Source organism: Tamandua tetradactyla, chromosome 6 (genome assembly GCF_023851605.1).
Source record: "Tamandua tetradactyla isolate mTamTet1 chromosome 6, mTamTet1.pri, whole genome shotgun sequence".
In the NCBI taxonomy this organism is placed as follows: Eukaryota; Metazoa; Chordata; class Mammalia; order Pilosa; family Myrmecophagidae; genus Tamandua; species Tamandua tetradactyla.
The window spans coordinates 63,145,025-63,172,464 of record NC_135332.1 but is presented as its reverse complement, the minus strand read 5'-3'; the positions used below and the strand labels follow the sequence as shown (position 1 = coordinate 63,172,464).

At 40.8% G+C, this 27,440-nt stretch overlaps 1 protein-coding gene across 3 annotated transcripts in view; it reads left to right on the top strand.

Moving 5' to 3' along the window:
- Positions 1-27,440, top strand: part of STX8 (syntaxin 8) — a 302,127-nt gene that overhangs the window by 225,751 nt on the left and 48,936 nt on the right. Inside the window, exon 8 of one of the 3 annotated variants that reach the window (XR_013177896.1) lies at positions 17,940-18,041. The exons of the other annotated variants lie outside the window; for them this stretch is intronic. The gene's annotated coding sequence lies outside the window, so the exon portion shown is untranslated. The remainder of the gene's footprint in view (positions 1-17,939; positions 18,042-27,440) is intronic. 3 annotated transcript variants of the gene reach the window in all.

Here is a 27,440-nt window from a genome sequence, read left to right as displayed (position 1 = left end):
TGAGCTACCGTGGCCCGCCCTATCCACTCTTTTTAAAAGAAAAAAAAAAGCTTTTTGAAAAGTCATAGGAAGCCTGGTAAAAATCAGCTTTATTTTCTTAATGAGGTAGGATGGATTAACCTGCTTCTTCTTTTAAAGAATCTGCACCCAGGTGATCTGAGGAATGGACATATCCTTTCCCCAGAGCAGCAGTGAGCATTACCCTGAGACTCAGGTAGCAGAAGGGAGGCCCCATAGGGCAGATGGCCAGGCCCCAGGAACCATGAGAAGGAGCAAGGGAGGCAGGTCGAGTCTGGAGAAGCCTGGAAGCCGCTCTTGCTAGTTGCTAGCATTCTCACAACACCTTATCCACCCATGGTCTGACCTCTGTCACCACAATTCCTGCCTTCCCTGATCTGATGGCAGAATATTTTGTAAAGTTCTGAAAAAGTGGAAAGGCCATGGGCTTTGAGGAGGGGTGTGTGTGGGCAGTGTACTTAGGAATGATAAATATAATAATCCAAGCCTCTTTGAAGTCCAGGTTTATTTTGGTATCTTTCCCTTTGGAGTTCTTAATGTGAGAGTCTTTGAGAAGCAGGAATATGGCTAAAAATGTGAATTTTAAGAGAAGAAATGGTGACAATGACCTGTTTGGCTGTTTAAATAGACCTAGCTTCCCCACGGCTCATCATGGTCTTTTCTGCCCCTAGCAGTAGGGAGGGCAGCTGTAATTCACCCCTGTCGTCTGATTTTACTATCTCTGGGTAAACTGAGCCCCATCCATCATTCCAAAGGCCAAGTAAAAACTTGGAACTGTTGAGAGTATCCAGGACAACAGTTTGATTTGGTTTCTAAGGCTACATATTGAAGAATTAAATCTCCACTGCCCCTTGAAATGGAGCAGATATGTTTCTGGGTTTTATGGTACATATTGTCTCCAGGCCTCTGCTCTTGTGTCTCAGAAACCTTTTCCATCCCTTGGCTCCACTTGGCCCCACTCCTCAGGGCCTCCCCCCATTAGCAGCCCTTCACAGCCCTGTCATTCCTGGCACTCAATACATTAGAACCAAATTCATCATTTACACACACACATTGCTGTACACATACCTGTACGCCCTTAAAACCCAAATTTAAAAGCCAGTGTCTCTCCAATAATTATGTCTGGCCCCACCATTCTTCCAGTGGTTCAGGCTGCAGCTGGACAGTTTCATGTTTGATTCCTTCCTCTCCCCTTCCTTCCACTGCCTGCGGCTCATCTTGCTCCTAGCATTTCTTACTACTGGCCTTTCTCCCTTCTGCATTCCCACGTGGCCCAGAACGACTGTATCTGCAGCTCTCCGAGTGGGCTCTCTGGCCTCCCTGTCTCCAGCCTCACGCCTCTCCTGGGCATCTGAGATATGGCTTTCAACCTGACTGTCCTGAAACACCGCTCTTGTTCTGCCAAGCCGTTGCAGTAAACCTTCCAGAGCTCCGGCCTGGACCACAGCCCATGCTCCTCAGTCTGAGACCCAAGGCCCTCAGCCATCGACACCATTGTTCCTGAGCCCCAATGGAAGCCTCCCGCTCCAACCAAGCCGCCCTTTACCACTCCTCCAAACAGAACTTGTGCTCTCCTTTCTACTCACTGGAACCCTCCCTTCAGCTGCTTCAGATCTTCCTTCAGCTTCACTTAAAATTTGCCTGGTTGTGGCCAACACCCTATTTTCCTCAGTGCCAGTTGTATATTTTTACTTTTCAATTTATTAAAAATACTTGATGAAGATTTGTCAATAAAAATATTTTTTTAAAAAGCCACTTGGATATAAATTTCTGTGGGAAAGGAGCTGTGCCTTTTTTCCTGTACTCGTCAGAGGGCATTAGATGCCTGCAGAAGCCAGGCAGGTGCAGAAACAAGCAAAACTTTGGGGCAGAGAGTCATTGACTTAGAGAGCTCAGACTCCCTCGCAAGGGATCAGCTGGAGATGGTGGTTGTGAGATAGAAGTGTGGGCCCAGCAGTTTTTTAAAGGAAACCTTTCTTCTGATTTTTTAAAGGAAACCCAGAAATCTCAATTTCCATGTGAAATTGCCTAATTTTCAAATTTTGGCATCATACTTTTGTGGTGATACCTACCAGAGGAACACAGTCAAGACTTAGAATTTAAAGACTTACAATTAAAACTTACAATTTAAAGGCTATTTCATATGCAATAGGGTTGTTAAATTCATATATTAAATGTAGAAATACAAAATAAAAGGAGCAAAAATTCTTTTCAGAATGCTTTTGAGATCCATAATAGATTTGCCAGAAAATCAGGAAGTGAACACTCATCCTATGAACTTGGAATGTAAATGATAGGAGAAAACTAGGAAGACAAATGTGCCAGTGGTTGGTTTGTTTTTTTACCCCTTTTACAGATGAATTTAGTAATATCCTCTCCATGAATTAATATAACCAGATGCCTTAAATATCTTCTCGTTATTTTCATCTTACAAAAACGTTCAATGAGCAGACTTTTAAATGGAATTTTTCCAGACGGACATTAAAGGCAGGTCTGTTGAGTAGGGTTATTAAATGTGGAGAACTTTTGCATATTGGGGAAAAATCTGGCCCTTTCCTGGCCAGATGAATGAGAGAAGGTCATAGGAGGAAAGAAGCAGCTGCCCTCTCTGACAGGCTGAGAAAACAGCAGTAGCCTGCCTCAGCAGGTGTTCGGAGAATCCCTGCACAGGTGCAGATTCCAAGGTGAACAGTATTTATTACAGTTGGACTTCTATGGCATAGTCATCTTTCATCCACCCGTCACATTTTTACTGAGTCCCTTCCATGATGCTGTGCTGTTGGGCGTATCCTGAGGTGCACCAGCCATGGCCCTGCCTTCAAGTTGCTTCCAGCCCAGTGGGAGAAAGAAACGTCACAACCACCATAACTCAAGACGGAACATGATTTGTGTTTCTTAGTTCCTAAATGACTGGTGTAAAACACTAATAATAGTAACAAGAGTAAGCGGTTTATAGTTTATACTGTGCTTTCAAAGATACATACCTCTTTTGGTCCTTGCATCAACTCTGGGGCAGTGGGGGAGAATTTGATTCCAGCCTTGTCTATCTTGCACTCATGATGAGAGAAACCAGGCACCTTCCTGGCTCTTCCAGGAAAAGTCCTTTCTCAGCACAGTACAAATTGAGAAACAGGGAGTACATTTCTACTGAATTTAATTAAGGTCCTATATGGTTTTATGTGTGTGTGTTTTGGCAGCACCTTGATTTAGTTCTTCAATCGTGGATGATCAGAGAGAGGAATTTAAAACATTTAATATACTATGCACCTGAGTTTCATGTGCCAAGGTCATGTGCAGAGGTGCAGTGCCAGACTCTAGGATCTGGAAGATGGCCCCGGATCTCAAGGAGATTATAGTCCTGGATAATGATTCTCTAGCTTTGGTACTCATGAGAATCACCTGGAGTGCTTTTTAAAATGCAAACATCTGGCCCCCACATGCAGAAAAACTGATTTATTGGATCTTGAAACTTGGAGTCTGCATTGTAACAAGCAAGTTCACTCCCCTACCCCCACCACGATGATCCTGAAAGAGGTGATCCTTGAACTAGTCTTTGACATTCTCGGGTCTTATATTAAGAGCAATAAGGCAATAGGCAAAATGTAACTGCAGAAATAAAGCACTCTGTGATCAGGACCATCTGAGTGGTCCATCCACAGTGCTGTGAGAGTTCAAGGTCGAGAAAGGGCTCATTTCCAACAGCAGTGACTGGAAGGCATTATGAATGGCTGAGGGAGCCTTCAAGCTAGTGCAGAGAGGATGGGAGGGGGTTGGATGGCTGGCCATGAGTAAGGAACTTCAGGCTAAGGAAGTGGAATGAACTGAAATTCCAAGGCAGGGAGGAGCCGGGTGTCTCCAAGGGATGCCAGAGTGTTCAGGGACTCTGATCCAGCCACTTGCCAGCTTTAAATCCCTTCAGTGGCACCCCAAGACCTGCAGGATAAAATCCAAACTCTGCGTGATTTCCATAGCTTTGAGGATCTAGTCCCAGACCGGATCTCTGCATTCCTCCCCTCACTGCTGTCTCCCTCAGCCACACCGTACCCCACCCCACCCTCCAAACACACACACACACACACTCCCTCTCTCTCTCTTTCTGTTCCTCTTTCTCTCCCATGGACTATGATGTAGCCATCCTTTTATTTCAGTAGATTTGCACCTCTTCCCAGAATTCCTGCTCTCTTCTATTCCTCATTTCCCTTTGCTAACTTTTTAGTCTTTCAGGATTCAGCGTAACTGGCACATCCCCTAGCACAGCTCTTACTCAGCACTTGGGGATCTTGTTAGACTGCAGATCCTGATTCAGTAGGCCTGGAATGGGGCTTGATTGTCTGCATTTCTAACAGGCCCCCAGGTGATGCAGAGTGGATGTTGCTGGTTTAAGGACCACACATTGAGGGGCAGGTTTAGAACAGCAGTTCCCTACTCTGGGAAACACAGAATCACCTGGAAAACTTTAAAAACATACCAATGTTTGGATTCCCCCTCCCTATAAATTCTGATTTAATTGGTCTGGGGTGTAGGAAATTTAGATTTTAAAAGTTCATGCTAATGTTCAGCCAAGTTGAAAACCACTGTGCTAGAAAATCTTCCCTGACAAGTGTGGCCTCCCAAATTTGAGTTATGAGAGATACCTGCCTAGTGAGCCCCTCCTCAAACGTGTACCGACTTATGTTTGCCTGTTTCCTTCACTGGTCTCTTAGCTCCCGAAGGGCAGAGAGCATGTCTTTTTGGTCCATTCATTCACTTGGTAGGCTTCATGGGGCACCCATCCTGGGCTCTGCACTACACAGGGCGCTAAATAAAGATCTGGTCCCTCAGCTCATAGAACTTACAGCTCAGAAGGAGAACCATCATTTAGCATAGTGTCTGGCATGGTGAACCCTCAGGAATATATGACGAATGAGTGCAGAGGAGAGAGAGGAGGGAAGGATGGAAAAGATGGCAGGGGGAGAGGAAGGAGGCAGTTGTCACCAAAGACTTTGAATACCCACGGTACCCAGTGTCTCTGGGTCTGTTTGAAGTGAACAGATGCATGTCAACCAACTCTAGATCATAAAATTAGACAAATTAAGCATTTTGAAGGAGGGCTAACATAGTTTTTAAAAAAATCACTTAGCATGCATGTCTGTAACTAAGCAGAATGAATTGACTAGAAACTGCAGGTGAAATAGATTCTGAAAGGTTTTGTGAGCAGGTTTGGTAAATGGAAATTAACTGTATGGTGCCAGGTGTTATTTATTGAAAGTGCCCTTGATCATCTCCTTATTAGGGCTCTATCTTTTGTGTTTTCTTTTAGAAAAGTTCTCTTGGGTTCGCTCACCACCTTAAACCACTCCTTTACCTATAATATTTGCAAATTTTAAGGAACTTTAACCTTCATATTCAGGGAGAGGTTTCTACGCTTGATTGCTATTCTGTACTGAACTTGAAAAACTAAGAACAAGCAGCTTCAAAAATTTAGCAGTAATTTTTTTTTAAATACTGTATTGTACTTGACAAATTAAGAGTAAGGAGCTTGAAAAACTTATCAGTAATTAAAACAAATAATAAAGATTTTGAGAGGTATGTCAGAGAAGTGAAATACCCTACAGAAAATCAGGACAGTGACACAGAAAGAGAAGCAGAGACTAAATGGGAGGGAGGGAGGGAGAGAAAGGGAGGGGGAGGGGGAAGGAAGGGGAGAGTGAGGGGGAGGGCCATGGGATTTTGGGGAGTATGCTCTTGGCTGTAGAAATTAAAATAAGTTATCCTCCTCCTTTTAAATACCAATAAGTTTTTTTTCTTCCACAACTTAAATAGAGTTTTGACTCTGGGAAACAACTTTTTCCTCTTTTTTGAGCATTAAACTTTGTTTTTAAAATGGATACGTATTTTCCCGTGGAATTCTCAAGATATTTTTCACATGTGTTTGAGGGATGACATGTTTAGAAATGTATTCCCAATCCTCTTAAGCACTAAGAATCTTTCTGTTATATGAAGCTTTCAGTTCCTTTTTATTGTCTCTTGAGCAGTTAGGATTACCTAATTCCATTTTAGGTTAAAGTTACCCTTTCAAAGGAACATTTTGAGTTGAAATAAGTATTTATTTAATTGTTTTGAACCTCATTCCCCCCATCTACCCATTTCTGGTTGTAGCCATATAGGAAGAAGAGAGGAAACAGACAAAAAGGGGGGTGGGGGTGGGGGAGACGACCTTGATGAGTAAATATTATCCCATTTCACCCTGAAGTTACCCCCACCCCTCACAACTGTATTTACTACCCCTCTAAATACCAATCAAAAATTCAAGTAAGTGTTTACATCCCTAATTCCTGACATGGTAATTTTGACCCTATAAGTCTGTGGAGTTTTATTTGGCATCTGGGTCTCTAACAAACATTCCTTTGGCCACTGCTCTCAAACAGAGAGAGTTTTGCACTCACCATTTGCTTTTCTGCAATGTGCAGAATGCTCGTAATGAAAAAACGTCCCCAGTCACTTTAGTAGGGTTTGGAAATGCTAATTCACAGCTGTTGACAGGTATGAATACCCATCAGCCTGGAATGTCACACCTATTCAGAGTAATTGAGCATCCTTGTATATAATCTTGCTTAAAACATAGAAATGTGAAACCAGTTTGCTTCAAGCTAAGAGAGAGAAATCTTCCTCCGACTGCAGTTTTGTCTCAAATGCAAAAATATATAACAAATAGGAGCCCACAGAATCCGTTGAAGTGTTCCTAAAGAACATTAAGCATGCATACCTGGGTGCATGTGTGTCTGTCTGTGTGTGTGTCTATAAGCATACACCACCTTGGGTGCTATTATATTAGTGCAGCTGTAATGTATTTTTCAAAGCTCTTGAAGCAGAGACCTAACTCATTTATTGATGTATTATCTTTGTACAAAAAAAGCCTAATGAAGGATTTTTTAATTTTCCTTTTTATCATAGATTTTTTTTATCAGATTTACTGTAGAATAATAAAATAGAGAGCAGTAAGCTAAATAAAAATAAAACTCCGTGTTGAACAAATAACTGCTAATATTTTGGGTATCACTTTCCAGTCTTTTTTCCTATACACACATGTATTGACATGTATATATATTATCTTTTTAAACACCATTTTAGGATCATGTCTTATATATCGTACTTGCTTTTCTCACTTCCTGGAGTCTGAGTACTCTCTATGTCTTTACATAATTCCTACAAAGTAACTCTAATGACTGTGTAACTTTTTTGAAAAGCTTTAAGCAAGAGTAAACATTCCTAGTATTTATTATAAGGTATACTTTAACTTGAAAATTGGGAGCCCCAGGAAGCATGGACTCATGTGCTCATTTTCAGCTGAGAAATACCCCACTTTAGGAAATACCGCATCCCATCCTCATCTTGTAGCTTTTTGGTGTGGCAACTGGAAGTTTTTAAAAACATGAAGCATTTTCACAGAGACCAACAAAAATAATATACCTTTCTTCACCAAATGTATCTTGGCTTCTACTGGGTGCTTGGGATCGTGCTGAGTACGGAAGGATGAAGGGTTCAAGAGCTTCCTTTTCCTCCTGGAGCTTATACTGTGTGTGTTGAGGGGCGGGGTGGGGGCAGGACACAAAGAGTAAACAGACACATAAATATAACAATTGCCGAGTGTGATTTGTCCAGAAAGCCGGAGGGCCCTCTTGTTCTGGAACCTCTGAAAAAAATGATCCAGTTCTACCTTGCTTATTTTGTTAACATCATTAAGATTGTCACTAGAGAGTGGTTTAGAGAACATAGGAGCAAGCATAGAAGTCATTATGCCAGATGAATGAAATACAATATCATTAACTCCATTTTAATGCCTTATAAAATAGTCTGCAGTTACTTTATGAGTAAACTTGGAATAAGTAAAATGACATTGAAGATCTCGATCTCTAGAAGAAGGAAGCTTCTGTTTTTGTTCCTTACTTTTGAGAGCCTTCCTTACTTTGTGGGCGATGTTGATTAAGTTAACCCAAGCCAGCACCTTGATCTGATCATTTGTAAACCCTGTGTTTACTGTTTATTGGTGCTTCAGAGGAAGGAAAAATGTTGAGATCTTCCCTTGAGTTATTCTTCCTGATTCCAACCCAACCCTCATTCCATTTCCCCCGGTTCCCATTATGCAGCAGAAAAGACTGCTTAAGGCCTGGTTTATTTACCTAATAAACTGGCTCTTGTATTGCCTGGGAAATGCTAAAATTTTTTAGCCAAGAAATCCTAGTAACAAGCAAACAAGAGGTCCAGCAATCGGGTCTGAAGAAACAACAAGATGAAGGTCAGCTAATATCGCCATTCTTCCCCTTCCTGGTGGCCATGACAGCGCCAGGGTTTATTTGAAGATCCCAGACTCGGAATCATTGCCCGCATTGTTAGCCGCCCAAGTATTTTAGGCTGTGCCAACAGTTTCAGATATTAATGTATTCTAGAGATCAGTGAATGAAGAATTCCTCTGCACTTTTTTTTTCCTTTTTAATTTTTTTTTCTTTCCTTTCCATACACTTTGTTTGCAGTGTCTTTGTCTGCCTGATGTTGCTGGGCATTCCTAATGAGAAAGCAAAGAATTGCAGAAGGAAAAGGCAAAGGGGGCAGGGAGAGAGAGAATGGGCAAGGAAAAACAGGGTGTATTTAGCACTTTAACAGTAAGGTAACATTTTTACAAACTAGTCAGGTGCACTGGACTCCTTGGGGTAAAGCTGGACTGGAGATGCAAATTCAGAGCGGAAAAGATCATTTTTGGAAATGCCTAACTCATTGATTAGCCTCTCTCACCACAAAAACTTTTTATTTTTGAACATCACTTTCCCCACAGGACAACCCTGCTTCATGGCTGCTTTAGTATTCGCTCCAGCTTCATTATTGCAGCCACCTTACTACCCACCCTGGGCAGCTGCAAAAAGAGAAAAATTAAAGCAATTCATACTCCTGGTGACTTACTGCTGCAGAATAATTGGTTTCTGTTTGCAAAGAACATTATCACAGCAAAGACCAGAAAACAGAAAGGCCTGTCTAGAGAGAGGGTTACTGGGGGGCAGGGTTGAAGGGGGGTGGGGTAGGGCAAAAAAAAAAAAAAAACACCACGTTTTTGAAAAGGCAATTATTAGCTAATAATTATTTTAATATTGTTCCATACTAGAATTTGCACCTATGTGATACGTGTACATAAGCGGGTTTCTTTGCATGTTCTTTGATACCTCATGGAAATGTTAATGAGACTAACCAGCTAAAGAGCTCTTTAGACAGTGCCGTGCTTTGGGGAAGACCGGAATGAAATGCAGACCCTCCGAGGGCTTCTCTGACACACAAGAAGTCCCTTTGTTTCCTGTTTTATAAGCCAGAGGCATGTCTAAAATTGCAGGGAAAGTGAGAGGGGGCTGAAGCATTGGCGCCGGAGGCTTTGCTTTCTATATTAAAAAAAATAGAGAAAATTTGTTAGCACGTTATTTGGGCCTGGATTTGATGGGCAGTATGTAGGGTGTTTTTGAAGTTCCGAAGGAAGGTTCTCTGAAGATGTAAGCGGGATCTGTCTTTCACTTAGACTTAATTAAGAAACTTGCTGGCTTTGTCTGTAGGGGGCCCATTACGTGCCAGCTCCAGCCCCCTCTGAATAGGGGCTCAGCCTGGAAAGTGTATACATGCCATACCGCCTTTGTGTGGTGTTGCCAAACTGGAGGCAGTAGCGAGTGCGAAGGAGGCTTTGCCAGAGGTCATCCCTTGTTGTTCATAGATGTGAACTCACGTCCCAAACAGAAAGCTAAAGCAAGTGTACGGACATTTCTTAGGGACCTAGAACTAATGAACCTTTTAGAAAATGAATATAGTAAACAAAAAAGTGGTAGGGGGTGGAAGAGAGCAGGCCTTGTTTGCCGAGCCCCGTTCATAAATTGTAATGATGGGTTGGAGGGCTAACACGAGAGGTAAACAGTGTGCTCTGATGGCTTTGTTTGTCAGCCAGCGGTGGTTAGAGTCAGCTTCAAGGAACATTCTCGCCCCCAACCTGATCCCATCCAGCCCAGGGAGTGAGTTTGCTGTGGTCACTGTTATTGTAACCTTGAGAATAATTTCCCCCTGGTGGGCTACTGTGGCATTCCCTGTTAAGAACAAACTTGCCAAATGCTTGCGAATAAAGAGCAGTTAGAAGGCTGTGAGCGGTGGTTAATCAGCTAATTCGCATTTCAAAGGACCCTAATAAGAGGTAATAAATTCAAATAAGCACCCAGAATGAGTACCTTACTTGCACTAGAAAGCCCACTGAGCCCCTTTGGCTTTGGTTTCTCTCTCCCTCCTATGACCTTTTTCCTCTGGATCTTCTGGGACCCCCCAGGGTGTCACACCTTCCCCAGGGTGAACACCTGCAGACCTTCACCTCCTGCCAGGCTGCCATCAGTGGCAGCCTCTGCCCAGGCATAGGCACCCTTGGGATCTGCAGGCCTTTGTTTGCCTGGACCTCTAAGCCTTAGAGGTTGCGCCCCTCCACCTTACTCACTTTCAGTGATCCAACCTCTTCTCTCCCAAAGAAATAGTGACTGCCTTACTCTTTCATCTGTGCCTCTTCTAATGGGCCACATACGGCAGCCCTTGGTAAATGTCATCCATTTACCATTTCCTTTGTTTGTTACTTTGACCTCACATGCCTTAGCCTGCTCCAAAGCCCTGGTTCCCAGATTCAACACCCAGGCTTTGAAATTGCCATTGTGGATTGGCAGGACCCCAAGTGGTTCTGTGCTCCCTTCTTCAGCACTGTAGCTTCTCCTTCCCTGCTCACATGCCTGCTATTCAGACAAAACCATGGTGCTTCATCCTGGGCTTTCCCGTGGGCTCCTTATTGTTGGGTCTTTCTACTCTTATAGGCTAATGATCCTGCCCACTAACTCACCCAGTGACTGGAAACATCATCCATTCAGCCACTAACGCCCAAAGATCAAGTGATTTGGTTCCAGCCAGAAGTTCAGTGCAGAAGTTGAAACATGAGCTGGTGTGAACCCTCTTTTCCTCACTTCCTCCAACCATTGGCAAAGTTTAGAATGTTATTGCCATCTCTTTATAAACATTACTTACTGATAGGCGTGCCTGTACAAGGTGAAGAGAATACTCTCCTGGAGCATCCTTGACCCAGATGCAGAGGCAGCATCATCATTTGCATATATATATGCTTTTTTCTGCGGCCATAATATTTGTGTGGCTCTTTGTTAGGTGGTTCCTGGTTTTCGGAATCCCAGAGCACTTTAGCCTTATCATGCCCCAGAAATCCATCAGGGACTCAGCCGCCATCGTATTTACATGCCCTGTAGGAATGTCATTTCATATTCTGGCCATGAGTGAAGTGGGATTTCCCTGAACTTCATCCTTAATAATATAATGACAGTTAGGGATATCCTCACAAGCCCTAAGATGAACATTGACCCCGAGCCATATAACTGGAAGCAGCACAACCTCAAGAATTGTCGCCTGTGATAAAGGCTTTCAGTTTAGCATGCCTCCCAGTTATCAGGGGTATCCTTATTTGAGTTTCATTCAGATCCTGAGTTATTTTTGAAGGATTCCTGCTTTCAGAGGGAATGGGGACCAGATCCATTCTGTGTCCCTTCCCTGTTGGAACACGTGAGCACTCATGTCCCCTCGCCAGTGGCATGTTACCCAACGTGTGCTGCTGCGGGACACACAACCCATGTGCTCTCTGACCCTGAGGGCCTACAAGGGTAGCAACTCCAGAGCGAGTCCAGCCTGATACCAGAGTTCTTAACTGTAAGCCACAGAAATCATCTCTGATGACTTAAATGCAAAAGGGGTTTATTGTAAGTATATTTACTCATTTCGGGCAAAAAATCACTGTGGAAAAAGCAAAGGTAGCTAGGCAACTAGGACCGTGCCCCCAACCCCACCCCAGAACTGTCTAGGGGAGGCTCTCGTTGCTGCAATCTCTGGACACCTCCTGCCAGCTAGAGCTGCCAGAGCCAGACATCAGGGGCTCCGTCTCGGGATGCTGCCCCCAGTCCCCCTAGAAAACTGATGTTGCTGCTGCCACCAGCAAGTTTAATTCACTCCCCTTGCTTCAGTGCATCACACACTATAGAGTCATAGCTCCTGATGGGGATGCGAGGAATACCATTATGTGGCCCTTTTGGCCTTGCCTCTTCCCAAGACTCCTATATTAAAGAATTCTTCAAATATGAGAAATGGGTTGCTGAAAAACTAAGAGAAGCCCACTGTACACTTCCACTGGGAATTACTTACTAAAGATGGACATCTTCTTCCTGGTCTTCAATGACTGAATTATTGCTTTACCCAGTACTTATTCTGGTTCATTTTGCAGGGCCCAGTGTAAAATTAAAATGCAAGGCCCCTTGTTCAAAAATAAATAAGATTTTCAAGACAGTGACAGCAGAGCATTAAACCAAGCATGGGGCTCTCCTGAGCAAGGGGCCCCATGTGACTGCTCAGGACTCACACACTTGGAGCCTGTCCTGGCTTTACCTTAGCAGAGCCGTAGGTCCACAATTAAGTATCGGGGATTTTATAAGGCCATACAAGTAGATCCTAATTCCCTTACCATTGATTGATGTTGTTTCATTTTATTTCCTACTTATAACTTGAGATTTAAGTATAATTATCCCCATTTTACACTTGGAGCAAATGAGGTTTGAAAACAGTGGAGCTGTGATTCCAACCCAGGTCTTCTGCTGCTTAGGTTTGCTTTTCCTTACACCATGTCATACTGTGCTCCAGCAGCTTACAGAGTGAAGAGCTGTGTAACATCCCCCAAAATGTCCTTGACCCTCTCTGTGACACCGTCCTCCAGGATTGCCAGTGTTATACAAAAGAAAAGGTCACTCGCTCAATTTAAAATAAGCCTGTTTTCAACTCCAAAAACTGCACTGCAGGAAGGAAGAAGCGCTCACCAGTTAGTAGCTAAATGACCTCCATGCTCTAGTTCCTTAATTAAAAAAAAAAGAAAGAATCCAGGCTTTGTTTTACATGCAAGTTCAGTTACATGTGTGTAAAGCCATATGGCCTTGAGAAAGTCATTTACTTAGCTTCCTAGCACTTCGTTTTCTCATTTATTAATATCCTTGGCTGTCCACCATATGGGATCATTGCCTCTTTGCCCTGACTATTCCTGTTCCCTCTCATTCTTGAAATTCTGCGCCACTCTGCAGGCCCATTCTTCTTTCCCTCTTTCTGCCACATGCTGTAGCTATGGGTATTCCCTTGCGTCTATCCCCTTGAATTCCCAAATTATGGTATCTGCCAAATTCTATCAGCTTCTACCACCACACTCACTTGCCCATCAGCAAAGCAGTCGGGATGGCCTTCCTCTCTCCCCATTCCCAGTCTGGTGCTTCCTGGAACACTGGGAATTCTTTCTCCTTTGTCTTGTCTCTTCCTGTTTTCCCTACTACTCTGTGTGTGGGTCCCTTTCTTCTCTCTTCTTGGTTTCCCGGGAGCCTACCACAGTGCTTTATGCAAAGGAAGCACTCACAGTGCTCACTGATTGGCTTCTCTGGTGTCTTTCACTTCTCCTTTTCTTTCTTTCTTCTATCCTTCCCCTGACTGGATGCAGTATGAGATTAAAGTACATTTTAAGAATATTTATGATGTTAGTGAAATCCAAGGTTATTAAAAAAAAATCATACGTCTCAAACAAAATCCAGCTCCTTAAAAAGCTATAATGAATTTAATTGTTTTTTATTGCCCATGATTTTTTTCCCTGAGGTTTTTTATGTTATTTATTTTTCTGTCCTTTTTTTTTTTTCCTATTTTAAACCTAGGAAAGGAGAAATACCCAAGGGCTATTAGTTCATTCGCTGTTAGAAGGAATAATTGATCTGTCAACCTAAAGGCTTTATAAGGATTTGGCTCACAGAATTCATGAAAGCAGTAGCATACGTTTAAGTTCTGTCTCAAAGACAACATTTCAGGAGGGGCTTCCCCCTTACTTTTTGTAAGATAAAAATTAGCATCTCTCTAGTGAGGAAAAGGCCCCTCGTTTTTAAGGGCCTCCACATCCTCAGCAACTACAGCTGCAGTATCTGGACCTGTGCCTGAAACAATTGGAAATGGATTTCAACCAAAAGAATAGATTATAAATATCATAGAGCTTTTGGTTTCTTCCATTGTTTTTTCCTCATAAAAGGAATAGAACACAACATTTCTTCAACCTCAAATGAGGGTTGTTTCTTGTTGTTGTTGTTTTTAGCAAATGCACCTCAATTGGGTTTGGTTCACAAAGGACAGACTACTGCAGAGCTAACAGACCCATCATTAGCCATCCCTGCCCTCTTAAATGGCCTGTCCATTCCACTGCTCACAATATAGGAGGAAGGCCTTAAACAAGGGATCCAAGAGAACCTGGGACAAGAAACGTACAATGGAGTGGGATACATTTCTTTAGCATAAATAGCAGTCTCCAAGGGTGACTGGTGTGAATGGATTCCTGCTGGGAGGGTCTCTGTGCCTGCAGAGGGGATCTGTGGCTTTAAGAGCTGCGGGCCCACCCCCTGGGCTGTGGAAGTGCTCGGTCTCCCCTGCTGCGCCTGGTCCACTGGCCCCCTGTGGGCCCCTCTTTCCTTTCAAGCTGTGAGTCCTAAGGAACTCGGTGACAGCTCCTCTTTCATACTGCTGTGCAAATCCTTGAGCTGTTCCTAGTGCTTTCAAAAGGAAAATATAAGACATTTTACTTATTCTGTCCAGCAGGATCAGGGAAGTCTGGTGAGACCCAGGGTTACTCCGGCAGGAAGCCCCAGGGAGAACTTCCTTTCCGTAAACTTGCAGTAGAAATTCCCCGAGCTGACCCCTAGCCTACAGCTTATACTTCCTGTGTCCTTTACATCTCACCCTGTGGGCTGCCATCCACGCACTTTTCCCCTGGGAGCTGTGTACTGCCATCTGATGTCCGAATAATCCAAGGATGGAAAATATGTGAGTAGAAATAAGCATATCCAGTATAGTACATGTTAAAGGTGAATTTCTTGGCAGTCGTGAATCAAAAAGTTCAGGTGCCAGAGTAAATATTAATTCACTTTTCAGTCTTGTAAAAGAAGCAAATAATACATGCACATGTGTTTTGTTTTTTTTTTTTTAAATCCGTGACCTTCCTGATCCCTTGTTGCTCTCCAGAGTTAATGACTGAAATTTCTTGGTTTTACTTCCTCTCATGATTGTGTCCGTATTACTAAGTACTGTGTTAATAGACTATTTTTGATTGATTATTTTGAGACATTGCCTATTGTGAGTAAATCCCTATGCACACCTCTCCTCTTTCCAACATCACTCTTCTTGTTCCTCTATAGATAGTGTGCACTGAAAAACCTATAAGTGAGCTATGGTTTGATTACACTTCCTTCTCTAATTCCTGAGTCATAATCCCTGTGGTAATCAAAGAAGAACGCTCAAATCTGTTCTCTTTTCTTTCTTCCCTTCATTGGCTTAAAACCATGCCACATTTTAACTTGCTTCCTATGCATCCTTCTTTTTTTTTCCTTCCAGATTTATTGTAGTCTTTGTAATCTGATTTTTTTTTTTCTTGTTGGGAGAAGAAACATGGCTTCTTTACCATGTCCCTAATACTTTCCAGCTTCTAACTCATTCTGTCTATTAGTTAGAAACCATTCCATTCTTCTAGAAGCCCACTGATTTCCTGTTCTAATTTGCTTGTTCTAAGTTGCTCCTTATTTATACCAAAATTTTTAATACTGCTTTTTATATTTCCCAGAGTTTCAGTCACCTTCCTTTACTTCATACATTTTTTGCCTTTATTGTGTTTTGAAGTTTTTCTGAGTTGAATCCCCTTGTTTTTCTAGGCACTTAGATCCTAGAGCCCTTAGTCTTCTTGTACCAATCCAGATGAGATTATGATTTAGGGTAATTTTTTTGAAATACATCAAGATCTCTATAAAATGTCTCACAGTGTTAATTTCCACATAGGAAAATTCATCAAATAATCTATCAGGGTAGTTATTTGTTTGCTTTTATTATTTTCTTTTTATTGTTGTGGCTGTTGTTTGTTTTCCAGGATAGTTAGTTCCCTTTGGTGCCCTTTCTGCTCCAGATTGTACTAGTTTCGTTTTTGTTTTTCCTTTTTTCCCCTGGGCTTGTTTTTGGTATTCCTAATCTTTGCTATGGGGTTTCTATACTGTTTCTCTGATCGCATGTCTTCCATTTTCTCAAAAATTTTAATCCTCATTTTGCTAAAAACTGTCCTCAACTTTCTAAAAAGGAGGACATGGTGGTATGCCATATGAATTCTCAGATGTGTGAAAATGCTTTATTTCGGCCTCATGCTTGATTGACTGGGAAGAATTCTAAACTGCAAATTATTTTCCTTCAGAATATGCTATAATGTCTGATAAGATCCAGTGTTGCCGATGAGAAGTCCAGTGCCAGTCTGATTCTTGTTCCTTTGTGACTCCTGTTTTTATTTATCTTGTTATTGTCCTTTCGTTTGTTTTTCACCCTGGAAGGATTTAGGGTCTTTGCTTTATCACTGATGTTTTGAAATGTTGAAACAATGAATGTGGGTATGGTTTTTTTAATTTCCAGGAGTTTTTTCTTATTCTTGATTAATCCTTTTCCATTGGATTCTGCCCTTGTTTTTAGGGGTGTAATATTTTTCTGCAGATCCCTTCAGTAATATTAACTAGAGGTTTTTTGTTTTGTCTTTATATTTTCTTTGTTTTTGCATGGACAGGCACCGGGAATCGAACCCGGGTCTCCGGCATGGCAGGTGAGAATTCTGCCATGGAGCCACCATCACACCACCCTGTATTTACTTTTGAATTCTCTTCTGTTATCACAATTATCTCTGTATCCTCCAGGGTCAGTTTTTCTATTCATCTTGTACTTTCTGTGTCCTGCTACAGGCTTTGCTTAAAAATCTTGAGAGTTAGTTCATAAGGAACAATCTGGAAGTAGAAGGGCCGATGGGATGCTTTATGTAAATAGATGACTGATGGGCTTCACAGCCAAGTCGCCAGGGGACAGCATTCCCACCCCCATATGCCCAAAACAAAAACAAACAAAAAACAGGGAAAAAACTCTGCTCTAGTACAGCAACACCCCACACTAGTAACTCTTGTGCCAGTTTCTGTAGGGAAAATGCTTCAGATTTTTGTGTAGTAGTAAATGCTTGCCTGATGATTTGGTCCTTTGGAAAATAGGAGCACCACATAAAGACCTTCAGTGAATCCTATTTTTAGCCCCATTTCTCACTCTTGCTGTCTCTTAAATCTGGAGCCTCACAGGGGTTGTACTTGGCAGGTGACACCCTCTTTGGTTCTGGCTCCCCTCCTGTGTTTTCTAGGCCACAGCTTCCTCTGTGGTTTTGTACTCAGCCCTATTCCATTTACCTTTTGTCTTCCAGAAATTTGTGGCACTCTCTCTTTCACTGATGGTTGCTCCTCTCCAGTTCTCTTCATTGTTGTAGAATTGTGCTTTTTTAAAAAAATTTCTGTAGTCCTCTTTGTCTCCTCTTAGAGGGAGAGGAGATGAACACATGAATTCAGTCTGCTCTCTTAAACCACAGCTTTTCCACAGCAAATTTAATCTAATGTCTGTTATTCCTATTCGACTGCCCAAATATTTCATATAGAAATGTAATAGGTAGGAAGTTCTTAGTAAGGCAGAGTTCAGGGCTATCCACATGTCCCAGATAATCTGGATTTAGACAAGTCAACAAGCATTCTGTGAATATGTCCTACAATAGGCTTAATGGGGTACATAATACAATACAAGGCATTTTGGAGTATGTGAAGATGTAAAAGATGGATCCCCTATCTCATAATCTAGTGGGAAGCCCACAGTATAAGTGGTGCAGAGTTTAGGATTATAGACATTTTAGAGGTTCAGCATATTGGTTAGAATGAACCTGAAACAAATGGACTGCAACTTAGCAATCAATCCTTTTCCTTTTCCCCTTTTCCTCACAGAAATTGGAAATCATCAAAGGATACACTAAAAGGCATACAATCATTCGTTCATTCTTTTCTGGGGTACAAGGGACTGTGGTAGGAGCTGAGAAGAACACAGACGTGAGTCAAATATATTCCCTGCCTCAAAGAGCTCAGTTGGGAAATAAGACACATAGCTCTAAAATACAAGGCAAAAAGATAAATGATGTAAGAAGAATATAGGTATAATGCCCTGGGAAATCAAAATGAAGGGGAAGTAAGAGAAATTAAAATGAGTTTATTGAAAAATGGCCCCTAGGACAGGGCCTTGTATTCTATAAATCTTAGATGCATGGAGAATGAATGAAAGATTATGTGCCTAAACTAGCTAGAATGGATACTGTCATCTTCAATTAAAAGCCCTCACTCATGTCCCATGCTTTGATTTTCTCGTCACCTGCCCACGTTCCTTGAGGATTTGGTCACCTGATTCAGTTACCCTTTTTCACCCATTTTTCTGCTATCATACTAGGGACTAGATCTGATGAGCTAGTCAACACTATAACTGCATATTTTATTCCTCTTTATAGCCACACCTGAAATTTATATATGTGGAACTGTACAACTTCTAAAAATTCCCTCTCTGAACCCACCTCCCATCATTCCACTTTTCCTACTCCTTTGAGACCTGCTCTGTCATTTCAGAGTGACCCTCAGCCTCCTGTTCCTCCCCTTTTCCTCCAGCATCTCAGTTAAACTTGCTTTCCCGTAAGCCCCACCAATAGGTGTTCATTTCATCTGTATTCCCACTCACCCTCAGTTTCCTTTACCCTTTTGACATACCTGCACATTTACTGGCTCTTATCATGTCCCTTAAAATGTTCCTTGCTGGTATAGTTTCCCTCCTATATTTAATAAGAAGGATATAATACTAGCTAACACTTATATATAAAGTACTTACCATGTATAGATACTCTTCCAAGTGCTTTAACACGTTAACTCACTCACTGAATCCTCACAGCAACCCAATGGGATAGGGGCATAGAATCTCCACATTTTTACAAATGAGAAAACAAAGGCATAGTGAAATTTAGTGGTTGAGCTGAACATGTTTTTAGTAACTATACTCTATTTGCAGTGTAGTTACTGAATCGTTCCCTCAGTCTAAGTGAATCACTTCGGGGATGCCAAGATTTCTGTGCATCTTTGCCTGGATGTTAATAGCACTTTCCTCTATTTAATCATGAATGTGATTAATATCTCACTGTTGCTATCACACATTGAAATTTCTAAAAGCCATATCCATTAATACATCTACCAAGTTATTTTTGATGAAAATATTAGTTCCTTGCTGTATGTTCTGATTTGTACCTCAAGTCTTTAATGAAATACAGTGTCATGTTATCGCAGATGAAGTTTCAGGCAACTATTAAATAGCTTGGATGGTAGATTTTCTATATCATCCCACTGACTCCTCTTTCAAAATGTAAGTTATTATTATATTATATATATCAGCAGGGCATGTTCTGATAAGTGAAGCATAGCAAATTTGGAATATCAATTAGTTGCTTGATTTTATTTTTCTGCTGTCTTCTAAGATAAAGCTGGTGTAGTGTTTAGACTTTAGGTTCCAAAGTCAGTGTAGATTTGAATCCCAACTCTAGCATTGAAACTTTGAGCAAATTACCTAATCTCCTTGAGCTTCAGCTATTTTTCATCTATAAAAATGGAGTTAACCAGATTGTAAATTGCATGTGAACAGATGACCACTCACAGAAGGCAAATCTCAGCCTATCACATCATGCTCTCTGCCAAAAACAAATACATACCCCTTGCACACACACAGAAACTAGCTCTAAGAACTTTGACAAATTTTAGTTTCCTGAAGATTTCACATTGAGGCAGAGGAGCAGGTTACATTACACCCCACAAAGCAAATCTCTTTAAAAAAAAGAATCAATACTTTTTTCGGCCACTCCTCTTTCCCCAGCATTCACCTTCAGCTTCTTTGGTCCCCACCCTCCTGGCCTACCTGACTCGGGGCCCACCTGGCCCACTGCAGTTCCTCCACTTTATCAGACAGGTGGGAGAACGCCTAAATTCCTGGGAGTCAATGACTATTCCATTTACACGAGAAGCAGCAGAAGTATTTCTATTAAGCAGTTTCAGCTTTACTTAGAGAGTTGGTGATTCCTTGAGTGAGTGTTTCCAAGAGTAATTATGCACTTATATTTTGGAATCCCTCCGGTTGCTCTTGTACTCCTCGTGCTGAAATGCCATGCCTGTTTGTCCCTGCTGTTCACAGCCGGTAAATGCAACGTCTACCTCGGTACCAGCAGCTGCACCGTGAAGTTCTTGGTATTGGTTTTCAGAGCTCCTCATTTGCTGTTTGTTTGTTTGTTTGTTTTTCCCTCTTGCCAGTTGTGAGGGTTCATTATCTGCCTCCATGGTTACATTTATTCAAGTCCCTTTCCTGGACATTTTCTTTTTGAAACATCATCTCAGGCTATTCATCAACTTGACTGGTAAGGACATCAACGCTCTCTGTAAGGAAGTGCTTCTTAGAGAGGGGATATATTTTGTTACAGTAGACTTGAGGATCGCTTAAAATCAAAGATGAAATGGTTTCTAGTCATATGGATTGGTGACATTAATAAAAGGAAGTCAGCAAGAGCCTATTTTCCTAGAGTAATCATTCCATTGGCTTTAGAGTTTGTGTTTTTATTGTTTTAGACATTTTAAAAAATCTTACAGTCTGATAACCTCCTTCCCTTTCTCTTATTTTGCTTGCATAGATGATGACTCACACTCATCAAAACTAAAGAACTAACTGTTTGAAAAGCTAAATGAAAATTCAGTGGAGGGGGGAGTATTTGTTGCTTCCAAAGAAGGTTCTTCATTGTAGATTACTCAGGAGCCAGTAATGAGTGTACTATCAGAGGGCAGGGATTTAAGGGGATGAATTTCCCAGGGCTTAATCATTTCATAAGGCCTCTGAGTGTGACTTTTTCCCCAATAATCTACTTATCTCAGTAATTTACCCCTCCTACTGCATTGCAAGGAAAATGAGTCTCCCAGGTTGTTTGCATGATAAGTAGCTGGGAATTGTGTGAGCCTTTCAAGAAGAAGCCCTGAGTTAATTGTAGCAGCCTGAGCTAATGGTTTCCCATGTTAGTTGGCAGGTTAAGTGAAGAAGAGGGCTTGAAAACACCCTTTATCACAAGTACTATGCATTTGAAAGCAGAAATCTTGAAAATGTTTGTTTCGTAGAAGATATTTTCCCTTGCAATATAAATGGGTGAGAAAAAATGTTCTAGAGATAGAACAAAAATTTTGAAAATAGCTTAGGATGTTGGATACTTATGTTTGGGGAGGTTTTTGTTTTTGTTTTGTCAATGGATCACACTAATTTGCACACCCCCCCCTTTTATTTAGTTAAGTAAGAACTTAAAGAGTATGCTGTTCTTTCAGACAAATAACTGGACAAACTCTCTTCGGGAAAAAGGAAGTGTTTCTTGGAATTTTCTTATTGTATTTATTTAGATTCATTTCACATTTATCCTTTGAAACCTTTACTACCATAACACATTGACTAGCAAGTACAAAATAGATTTTCTATTTTTTAAAAAATGTGTCATTAGGGGCGGGCCGCGGTGGCTCAGCGGGCAAGAGTGCTTGCCTGCTATGCCGGAGGACCCCGGTTCGATTCCCGGCCCCAGCCCATGTAAAAAACAAACAAACAAACAAAATATAATAAAACAAGAAAATGTTTAAAGATGTTTCCCTTTCTTCCTCCCTTCCTTCCTTCCATCCTTCCTTCCTTCTCTGTCTTTCCTTCCCTTCCTCCCTCTCTCTTTAAAAAAAAAAAAAAATGTGTCATTAGAATAAAATTTACTATGAAATGGAATATTCAACACTCTATCATTAGAGGACTAAGGGATGTATGCAGTCTTTAAACAGAAATGAAGGTATGGAAGTATAAAGAGATTGAGCCAAAAATTAAGTCAGAACAAAGATACTATGTTTCTTTCCCACATTTACTATTAGGTAAAACTCAGAAGATTTAAAGGGAGGAGGGCAAGCTCCTGCCTCAAGGAAGGTTGTGGAAAAAAGAACCAGAAGCACTTGCCTTCCTTTCAGTGTCTATTTGCGGTGCCTTTTCCTGTCTTCAGATCTCAGCCAAAACATCCCTTTCTCAACAAAGCCTTTTCTAATTCCCATAATAGGGAATCTCAATTACTCTTACACCTTTCTTTCATAACATTTTCACAGTTGTAAATTCACATTTTTGTACGTAAAATTATTGTCTGTCTCCCGCCACAAGAATTTAAACTCCCAAGCATGTGTAAGGACCTGGCCTCCTTTCGTACCCCATTGAAATCCCGTACTTGGCAGGTACTCAGACGTATTTGCTACACGGATAGATCGATGAGAGTAAAAAGGTTCCTGGAAATTTTGAGGTTAGCTAACAGGTAAACTGACAGCTAAAAAGGAAGAAGTTAAGAGCTTGTGAAAAGGATGAGGGAGGGAAGAAGAAAAAAAGAATCATGAACCTGGAAAGTCTACAGATACTTGGAGTAGAAATGCTGCAATATGTGTGTATATAATATTCAGGAATAAACTGGCCCTAGGATATGAGAGTGAGGAAAGAATGGCATTTTGAGTATTTTTTGTAAGAAACAGATGAGTAAATATCTCATCTGTTTCCAGCAGAAGATAGATGGCATTCTCAGCTGGGATTTTGAAAATAATTGACTTTACAGAGGAATAAGTGGAGATAAGGAGGCTAACCAGAAATACGGAGGTACCCAGGGACCAGCAAGAGTGGGAACCGACCAGCCCTCGCTAGGCCCACACAAACAAGAGGGGCAAGCAGTGTTGCTGAAGCTAAGAGCTAGGGCTGCAAGAGAGGAGGGCAGGCAGGAGGTGTGGTTATAAGGGCTGCCCCCATTGATGGGACCGCAGTGCTGAGGCAGGGAGAGAGCAGGCGAGAAAATACCCCAACCTCTCTCTCTTGACCTCTGACCTCCAGCCATTGCCTGCATTGACGGACTCCCACAGGAAACCAGTAGCAGGAGGGCCCAGGTGACAAATATGGAGGGGTCAATCCCCCCAGCTGGGCCACAGAGAAGAGCAGAGAAAGGATCTGGAGAGGCAGGAGAATAATCAACCCGGTGAGGGAATTTAGATTCACAGTTTTCTGTCTGTTCATGTTATTTTTGGTGGTAAAAATATATAAACATACAATTAATTATCCATTATGGAATTGTAACCCATACCAAACTCTGAAATCTGTTTTACAACTCATTGTTGCAATGTAGTTTGAAATTTACTGTATATTTGTTATTTAAAGAGAAGAAGGAGTATAACAGAGAAGATAGGATTTAACAAATGAGTAGGACTGCTGAATCATTATATTGATATTTCTGTTGATCTCCAGTGTCTTGGAGCAGCTAGAAGAAAAACAAAATATTGTGAAACTGTGACCTTTAAAATCTGTTCTATAATTACTTAAAAAGGTACTTGGAAATTTATTGAGTTTCTTGTTTTCTTGGTATATATATTTCACAGTAAAGAAAAAAAAATACAATTACCCCTTCCGCGTCGCGATTTTCCCCATTGCAGTTTCGGGAAGTCATGGGTTGGAATAAGAAATTAAGCGGGAATTTGGGGGGAGTTTTGTGAAAGCCACAGACAGCAAGTGAAGGTAAGCAGGCAACACAGAAAAAGGTTAGAAACTCAATAATGCATAAAATATATGTGTATAAATATGCAATGTAAAAGTAATGGGAGATGCAGCGTCTGCCAATCAAGAGGCAGCTAGGGAGTTTCCTGAAACTCTGATAAAAAAAAAATTTACACGGATTTTCCAGAGTTGCGGAAGCACCGCACCCCTAACCACCAGACGTGGATGGGATAACTGTATATAAATTATATTCTGCTGTGACATTGATTACTAGGACCTTGGTGAACAAGTCATTTTAATTGTCTGTTTTTCCAAATACTACATTTTTTACTTAAAAAATTTTTAACTTGCTTTTTTACTTTGAATATATAATACCAGTACAACAATGTGGTATATATGCCCTGAGAAATATCACTCCCCTCTCCCTATCTTCTCCATTGACCCCTTCCTCATATAGATAACCATTTTTATTAACTTCATACGTCTACTCCTAGTTTTGTTTTTGCAGGTACAATTTAAATTCATATATCTACTTCCCTTCCCTTTTTTATATGAAAAGTAGCATATTAGCACCTAGCACATACAACATTTCATATGTGTATAGGGTAAATTCCTAGAGGTAGCCATTTTAATAAATTTTGCCAAATTGTCTTACCTAAGGATTGAACAATTTTTGCAGTCCTAGCAGCATTATAAGAGAGTTTCCCACCACCTTTGTGGAAAGAATATGTTGTTTAGCTTTTGGAATTGTGCCAACTGGATAGATGAAACGCATTATTTCACTGTATTAGGTCAATCTATATGAAATTGACATTTCTGTCAATCTGAATAGTCTAATAGCTTTATTTCTGTATTTTTCTGATTATATGTTTTAAGCACTATATGTTTTCTTTTTTCCTGAGCTGTCTGTAGATGTTCTTAGTGCATTTTTCTACAGATTGGTGGTCTTTGTCTTATCAATTCTAAGAAGCCCTTTATAAATTAGGGAGACTAATCCTTTGTGATAATGAGTTTCATATACTTTCTCCTAATTTGTCATTTGGCTTTTGGCTTTGCTTATGATGATTTTTTACCATCAAAAGTTTCTAATTATTCTGTACTTGTAGTTTTCAGTCTTTTCTTTTTTGATACCCAGATTTTGAGGTAAGAAAGGAATCCATGGAAGAATTTGCCATGAGTTTTGACAAACATATATAATTATGTAACCACCACCACAATCAAAATACCAAATATTTCCTCCACCCCTAATGGTTGCCTCATGCTTCTTTGTAGTCAGTGCCTTCTTCTCCACTGCTCCCACCAGCCCCTGATTTATGTTCCTGTAGTTTTTGACCTTTACATGAGGTCATTCCTCACGTAAGAGAGCATTAAGCATACATTGATAATATTTTCAGACCTTGAAGTGGGACTTGTCACTTGTGCTCACTTACTGTTAGTGAGAGCTCAGCTACATGCCCCACCTGGCTGGAGGGCACACCGTCAGTACTGAAGAAAGGGATGGTGGGTCCTGGTGGACATCCAGCAGTTGCCGCCACATTCTGGCCACCCACAGATCCACGGCCCTTTTCCTGAGGGAGACAACTCCCATCCAGTTAACACTTTTAATCCTACTCAAAGTCCAGGATTTCTGAGCAATGGAAAGTCTTTTCCAGTAGGTTCTGGGGTATCTTCCCATGATCGGTTGACCTTTCAACTAAAACACAAGCTATTTGTATTTTTGAAAATGAGCCCGTCTTCTCCCCAGGAATATGGTTTCTTTACAAATTTACTGGACTTCTCTTTAGTAACCACCTCCAAATTCCATCTCTGTACATAGTTCTAGCTTATCTTCTAGCTTCGGACTAGATCATGCTGCTTCTCCCATTTTAAAAGCAGCTACTTTTGAGCTACATAAAACAATAGATTTGCAAGGAAAGGCACTAAACCTGGTCTCTGCCACCGGGCTGTACCTTCTTTTCTGGCTTTAAGGAAGGCCTGCAGAAAGTCTCTGAATACCCACAGTTTCATATGCTGCTGTTTGAGGCACAGCAGTGGTTGACTTTTGCAACCCTAGAGGCCCAGTTTCCTAGACGATTTCTGTTCCCTCTCATCTCTTCTTGCAAACTGGCCAGTACCTGCACAAGCACATCTCTTTTTTGTGGTGGCTTGCTAAAAGTTAACAAATTATGTGTAAGTCTGTGTGTATGTTTACGTACATTATTTTATTTCTTTAAAAGGTGACTACTTGTACATTATCTCAAAATACACTATTATAGTTCAGTTTTTTAAAATAGAAAACTGTTTAGCAATCTCCTACAACCTGATTTTCAAGACTAAATGGGTAGGTATGAATAAATTCCTTAAAAAGCAGATCTATAAAATAAAAAATATAAAGAAACGTCATTAATAGTACAAAATGAGGCACTTCCAGCACTGCTGATATAGAGGAGCCTAAGGGATTGACAGGGAAGCATAAATAAATACATTGTAGAATGAGTGTAGACAGAGAGGATCCAGCACTTATCAAACCCTTTTTTATTTAGAGTTTACTATTAGAATAGATCAGGGTAGGATCTGATAACAAGAGAATGCAAATGTAATAATCCTCAATCAGAAAAGGCTATTTATAACTTCTGTGGAAGGATGACCATTTAAGCAGTTATAAATTAGAATCATCAAAGGAATTGGAAAACAGAAACCGGAAACAGAGTAAGTAAATTAAAGATTCCACTTAAGAGTTTAGACAAAACCAACCCAAGGAATGAAGGGCAGAAAAAGAGATCAATGCATTTAGAACACATAAATAGGAGATTTATTACTAAATATAAAAGCTACTTGTTGATAAATATATGTCAGGCATGATAGCAAAGCAGAAAAAAACCAAAAGCACCATATTAGGAATGAGAAAGGAGAAATAAACACAGATGCTGAGACTTTAAAAATAAGAGAATACTATGTATGGGTATATGCTAATTAATAGCTCAATGAAGATGAATTTTTAGGAACCTACAGATTGCCAAATTAGTTCAAGGATCAGGTAGAACACTTTAACAGAAAGGTAACTGTAAGAGAAACAGCAAAAATATACAAAATATACAAAGAAAATATACAAAAATATACAAAGAAAAAAATGCTTTTGTGCTAGACAACCGTTTTGTAATGCAGTTTTACTAAGGTATATTCACATACCACACAAACCACACGAATTATATAACCAACGGTTCATGGTATCATCACATAGTTGTGTATTCATCACCACAGTCAATTTTAGAACATTTTCATTACTCCAGAATAGGAAAGAAAAAGAAAAAGAAAACCCAAAACATCCCATGCTCCTTACCTGCTCCCATCATTGACCCCCAGTGTTGGTACATTTGTTACCGTCGTGGAAAGAATATTAAGATATTACTGTTAACTATAGCCCACAGTTTGCAATAGGTACGTTTTTCCCCATATACCACTCTACTATTAACTCCTTGTAATTGTGTTATATATTTGTTCTAGTTCATGAAAGAATTTTTTATATTTGTACAGTTAATCACAGTCATTGTCCACTCTAAGTTTCACTTTTTCATCCCCATGTTTCAATCCCATGTCTCCATGTTTTCACTTCCAGTTTTCCTTCTGGTGATATACGTGACTCTAAACTCTCCCTTCCTACCACATTCGCCCACAATTCACCCATAACTGTTAATTCTTCTCACAATCATGGTTCCTATCACTTCTATCCATTTCCAAAAGCTTGAGTTTGACCTAGTTAAACATTCTGCATGTATTAAGCAACTACTCCCCACTCTCTAGCCTCATTAGGTATCCTGGTAACCTGTATTCTGTATTTTATGTCTATGGAGTGACATTTTATAATTAATTCTTAT